The sequence below is a fragment of the Felis catus genome, chromosome E1, assembly GCF_018350175.1.
Source record: "Felis catus isolate Fca126 chromosome E1, F.catus_Fca126_mat1.0, whole genome shotgun sequence".
In the NCBI taxonomy this organism is placed as follows: Eukaryota; Metazoa; Chordata; class Mammalia; order Carnivora; family Felidae; genus Felis; species Felis catus.
In genome coordinates, this window is record NC_058381.1 from 15,340,244 (window position 1) to 15,345,683 (window position 5,440).

Here is a 5,440-nt window from a genome sequence, read left to right on the forward strand (position 1 = left end):
CTGTGAGTTGAGCATAAGGAGGTAGGAAAAAAGAGCGTCTTTCCCAGTAATTCAAAAGTCTCGGGGCGCCTGGGTGGCTCAGTCGGTGAAGCGTCCAACTTTGGCTCAGTCGGTGAAGCGTCCAACTTTGGCTCAGGTCATGATCTCGCCGTTCCAAGTTCAAGCTCCTCATCGGGCTCTGTGCTGACAGCTCAGAGCCTGGAGCCTGCTTCAGATTCTGCGTCTCCCTTTCTTTCTGCTCCTCCCCGCTCATGCTCTGTCTCTCTCCCTGTGTCTCAAAAATGAATAAACGTTAAAAAAAAAAAAATGACAAAAAAAAAGTCTCAGAGCCAGTGCAGAGTAGACCAACTTGAATGAAGACCTTGAACTGGGTCTTCCCTGGCCCAACTGTTGCAGTTAGGGAGAAGAGCACATTCTGTTCCGATAGGTGCCTGCCAGGTCTAGGTCATGCGTCTATCCCCTACCCCAGCCCAGACACCAGCAGCATGAACCACACCTGACTCACGGTCCAAGAGCGGGGGCAGATGGTGTCCCAAGAGATCATCAGAGTGGTGCCTTCAGAAGAAAGGGAATGAGTGTTGCAGGCAGCATCCCCAGAACTCCTTGGCAGATGGCTAAGAGTTTTCCCAAGTGGGACAGGCGTGGTGAGCAGAAGGGATGGCAAAGGAAGGGGTTAAAGGCAAGAAAAAGTTTAATTTGGGGTCAAGCTATCTGCCCAGGAGCTTAGATTCATCATCCGGGGCAGAAGTTCCCGATGAATGAGATACTGTGCGACGTGGGACTATCTTGGGCTTGACGCAATCCTGTGTGCACAACCTAGATTTGACACTCCCCCAACTACAGGGAAAAAAAAAAGCACCACAATAATTTGTCCGCTCTATCAGTAGTAGCAGTGGCTGCAAGAAGCCGACAGATAAGATAAGCATTGTGCTGGGTGCAATTAGCAGCTTTAGAACCCAGCAACACGCCTTTCTCTAGCAAACTGCGATGCGTGCAAAGGCCACGTCGCAGACGTGACCCACATGCGGCCCAGGAGCCTTGGCCTCTGGCGAGGCAGTCAAGAATGGTCTGCACCCCCAGGTCACGTCCTGCAGGAAGTCCAGTGCCCTCCAGGAGTTGCGTGCCAACTGTGGGAAGCTACACGGGGCCCTGGACAAGAGTCTCCACCCAAATCTCTGTCCATTCCTTCATTCAACCAGTATTTACTTAATGTCTATTATGTGCCAGGCTCTCTGCCAGGCGCTCGGGATATAGCAAGAACAAAAAGCACCCAAATCCTTGCTTTTACAGAGCTTACGTTTTAGAGGAGGAAAATAAATAAAGCAGAGAAGGAGGAGAAGCCGAGGTGGCTGCACCATTCGCCTTTGCAAATGGGCGGGTGAGGGAAGGTCTCCCTGAGGGGGCAACATGGGGCACAGACCTGGAGGAGGTGAGGGACTGACCGTGGGCCGCCAGTGGAGGGAACAGCAAGTGCAAAGTGCGGAGGCTCGTCAGAGGAGGAGGAAGAAGACTCAGAGGAGCCAGGGACGGGTGAGTAGGGGGAGACGACAAGACGGGCACGGTTGCATCTTGCCTCCTTCAGATGTTCTTGACTTCCTCAGCTTGGAGAGGAGGGAGACAACGAAGGTGACACCTTCTCTTGGATGCCTCACTGCAAAGGCTTTCCTAAAGGACGGAGGCAGGGAGGGGCATTCACCTCGCAGCAAGGCACACAACGCATTCTGCCTTTCTCTGTCTTTAAAAAAATTAAAAAAAAAATTTTTTTTCAATGTTTATTTATTTTTGGGACAGAGAGAGACAGAGCATGAACGGGGGAGGGGCAGAGAGAGAGGGAGACACAGAATCGGAAACAGGCTCCAGGCTCTGAGCCATCAGCCCAGAGCCTGACGCGGGGCTTGAACTCACAGACCGCGAGATCGTGACCTGGCTGAAGTCGGACGCTTAACCGACTGCGCCACCCAGGCGCCCCTAAAAAATTTTTTTAATGTTTATTTATTTTTCAGAGAGACACAGACAGAATGTGAGTGGGTTAGGGGCAGAGAGAGAGGGAGACACAGAATCCAAAGCAGGCTCCAGGCTCTGAGCTGTCAGCACAGAGCCCGACGCGGGGCTCGAACTCACAAGCTGTGAGATCATGACCTGAGCCGAAGTCAGACGCTCAACCGACTGAGCCACCCAGGCGCCCCATGTCTTTCTCGCTCTTTTTAAAAAGATTTTAAGTAATCTCTACACCCAACACGGGGCTCAAACTCACAACCCTGAGACCAAGAGTCGCATGCTCCACAGCCCGAGTCAGCCAGGCGCCCCCCACAACCTATTCTCACCAGTCCCACAGCACATCGCCACATGGGAATATCTCACTGACTTTCCTGGGAAGGTCTGGCCTCCTGCCTCGGTTCCTAGCACACTCTCCTCTCCTAGGCCCTCCTGGAATCCCCTCACAATTCCTCACAGAGCTCCCCCCCCCCCCCGCCCTGTGTCTGCCTCTAGATCTTATCTTTGCACATTTTAAGACCAGTCCTTGTCTCTGCAAAACTAAGGGCTACCCACTGGGAGGTGCGGCATTTCTCTTCATAGTTCAGAAACTCCAGCAGAGGTTTGGAGATTTTTGTGTCTCCTTCCTTTCCCCCAGTCTCCCTACATGGATGAGAACAGGGTAGAATGGTGGTTTTGTACTAATACAAATTGTGTCTCCACACGCTCACCCACCTTTTCTTTCTCTCTTGCAAGGTGATCCTGTCAGTTTTTGCTCTAGATAGCAATATTTTTGTCGTCTTTGATACAAATCGTCTTTGTTTGCTTTTTTTTTTTAAGGCAAACTGTGTAATAGTAGTAACCCAACTCCAAGTGCTTCCTTACATAATAGTATGGACTTATGCAGTGCACAGCCTGCACAGCTGTACGAGGCAGCTCTGATTACTTTAGGTAACTCAGTGCAGGCACACAAGCAGGTCACTGATCCCCTGCTCCTCCTCCCCTGCTAAAATAAGGAATGCCTTTCTCTGGTTAGGAGAGTTGGGAGTAAAGGACTTTGGTGTGTTTTTCTCTTGAATGGGGCAGGCTTCTCTTTCTTTTTCCTTTTTCCTTCTGCTTCTCTTTCAGGTAACTCCCCCACACCCCACCCCAGCACCAGGAGCCATTCCTAAGCAGGAAAGTCACATTCTTTGTAGGGCAAAGAATGGGGGGTGTGTGTGCAAAAGCCACCATTACAGCACAAATCCCTAATGTATGTAGGGGAGAGAAGGAGGAGAAGAGAAAGGACGGAGGCGCAGGATGGGTTCGCCTCCTCCTTGTTCCAAGGCCACTCCTGTTCCTACCTCGTTGGCCTCTCTGTGCTCAAGAAAGAACACACGCGAGTAGCCCCTTGGGTCTAGGTCTCCCTCCTTGTCGATCTCCTTGCTTATAATCCAGTTTATGATCTGTTTCCTTCCTTCCTCTGTGCCTTCCTTCCTTCCTTTCCCTTTTTCTTCTTTTAAAGTACGTTTTCTGTCATATCCATATGTCCCGGAGAGAGGGTTTGGAGAAATGGCTTCAGAGCCCACAGGCAGCCTCCTGGTAAGGCTTTGCCTCAAGGCTCCGCCATCCTGGAGAAGCGAAGAGCAGGCACTCCTCTTTCCCAAAGGGCCAGAATTCACACTGGGATGGCTTCTGCTGCTGGCTTGTGGTAACTTGGCTGTGACTAAGCCAGGGTCACGATGAGTCACCCACAGCATCGAAGGTGCCTTTGCTCTCCTTCCCTTCCCAGAGCAGGCCCAGGAGTGTGTGAAGTAGATCCGGAAGAGGTGTGCTGTTCATGTTAAGACCAAAACCCAGGGCTGGCTGATTTTTTTTTAATGCCTATTTCTGCCATCCTCCCCCAGCCTCGAGTCCCTCTCCGTTCCTATTCCAGGAGCCTGAGGATGTGGCACAAGGACCATAGCTCTCTGTTCCTTCCAGGATTTGAATGCCAGCTCCTTACTCGGCAGCCAACCGTGTGTCTCTGGACAAATTACTTAACCTCCCTGAGCTTCATCTGTAAAATGGAGATAGCTGTAAAAGAGGTTAAGAGGATTAAATGAGATGACCCGTATAAAGGTGGTTAGCAATTAGCACTCTGCCTAGCAGGTAGTATTCCCTGGATAAATGTGACCGTTATCATGAAACATTTGTGTAGTACCTCCTACACTAGATGCTTGGCCTTCGAGGAGCTCTAGTGTGGGACACGGACAGATCTGTAAACGAAAGGTTACAGTACAATGGGTAGGAACTGTAATGGAAATAATACGGACGCAGCGCTGTCGATGCAGAGAGGGAGGGATGGGTGGTCAAGGACGGGACACATTTGAGTTTGAGATCTGGAAAGGACTGAAAAGGTATTCCAGGAAAAAGAAACACAAGGTTCACGCAGGAGCAGTTAAGAGGAGACTGTGGCCCCATTTTATGCTGGGAGCTGCACCGAGTTTTCACACCTGGAGACCGTTCAAAGTTGCACACAGGGTGGCAACAGACTTAGAGCTGTAATTTAGAAAGCTGACGCTGGCAGATATGTGCAATGCACTTGGGGCAGCAAGACTATAGAGCACGAGTGAGCAGCTGTTCACAGGAATACAGATATAGATGCAGAATACAGAGATAGACAGGCTCATGAGAGCAGGGAAAGTACAGGATCCCCACCGCCACAATTAGGGTTTAGAAGAATCTGGGCAAATGACTTGAGAGATTGATTCAGTACAGAGAACTCCATACCTCTACCTCGCTTGGCACATTCTGCTTCCTTTGTGTTGAATGCTCTTCCCCCACTTGCCATTCAACATTCAGCTCAAGCCACCTCCTCTGGTAAGCCACTTCATATTGAATCCCTTTACAGACTGGATGAGCACCCCCACCCCCACCCCCCACCGTGCTCCTAGAGTCCCTTCTCGGTTCCCTATCACAGCACTTGGCATTCCTTTGTCATTGTTTCCTGGTTCCTCCCACTGGTGGTGAATTCGGTGAGGTCAAGGCCCAGCCTTGATCACCTTTGCACCCACAGTGGTGTCAATAACTGTTTGCTGAATGAATCAATGCAAACAAAAAACTTTAGCCAGTATAGACAAAAGCTGGAGGAACCACCAGAAAAAGACGGGTCTCCCGGAACTCAGGCCCTGGGGCCACATGCATCTTTTGTACTCCAGTTCTGGCCCGGAGTCGCCGCCTAGAAATTCTGGGCCTTCCAGGAACTTGAAGCCTGGTGCAGAGAAGAGCCTCGGGTGCCAAAGCACAAACACAAACCTCCGCCGACTGCTGGCTGAGCCCCTAGCCCTCGTCCCAGACTTTGCCTGTCCATCCGCTGCAGTCCCGATCCCCGCCAGGTGGCGACGCACGTGAGAACGCACGCGCAGTGAGCGCTCCAGCCATACTTTGCCCTTCTCCCAATGGCGGGTGGCGGTCCCCTTCCCGGCATCCTCGAGGGGGCAAAGCG

General features: G+C 51.3%; 1 long non-coding RNA gene across 2 annotated transcripts; it reads right to left on the reverse strand.

Annotated features, from left to right (window-relative positions):
• Positions 1-506: 506 nt before the first annotated feature.
• LOC102900562 lies at positions 507-4,867 on the reverse strand. 2 transcript variants are annotated; one of them, XR_006589323.1, is made up of 3 exons: positions 4,726-4,867; positions 3,318-4,029; positions 507-1,665 (listed from the first exon to the last, which is right to left on the reverse strand). It is a non-coding gene; the product is annotated as an uncharacterized LOC102900562 (long non-coding RNA). The 2 variants fall into 2 exon arrangements; XR_006589322.1 differs by having other exon boundaries at positions 507-1,735.
• Between the last annotated feature and the right edge of the window lie 573 nt (positions 4,868-5,440).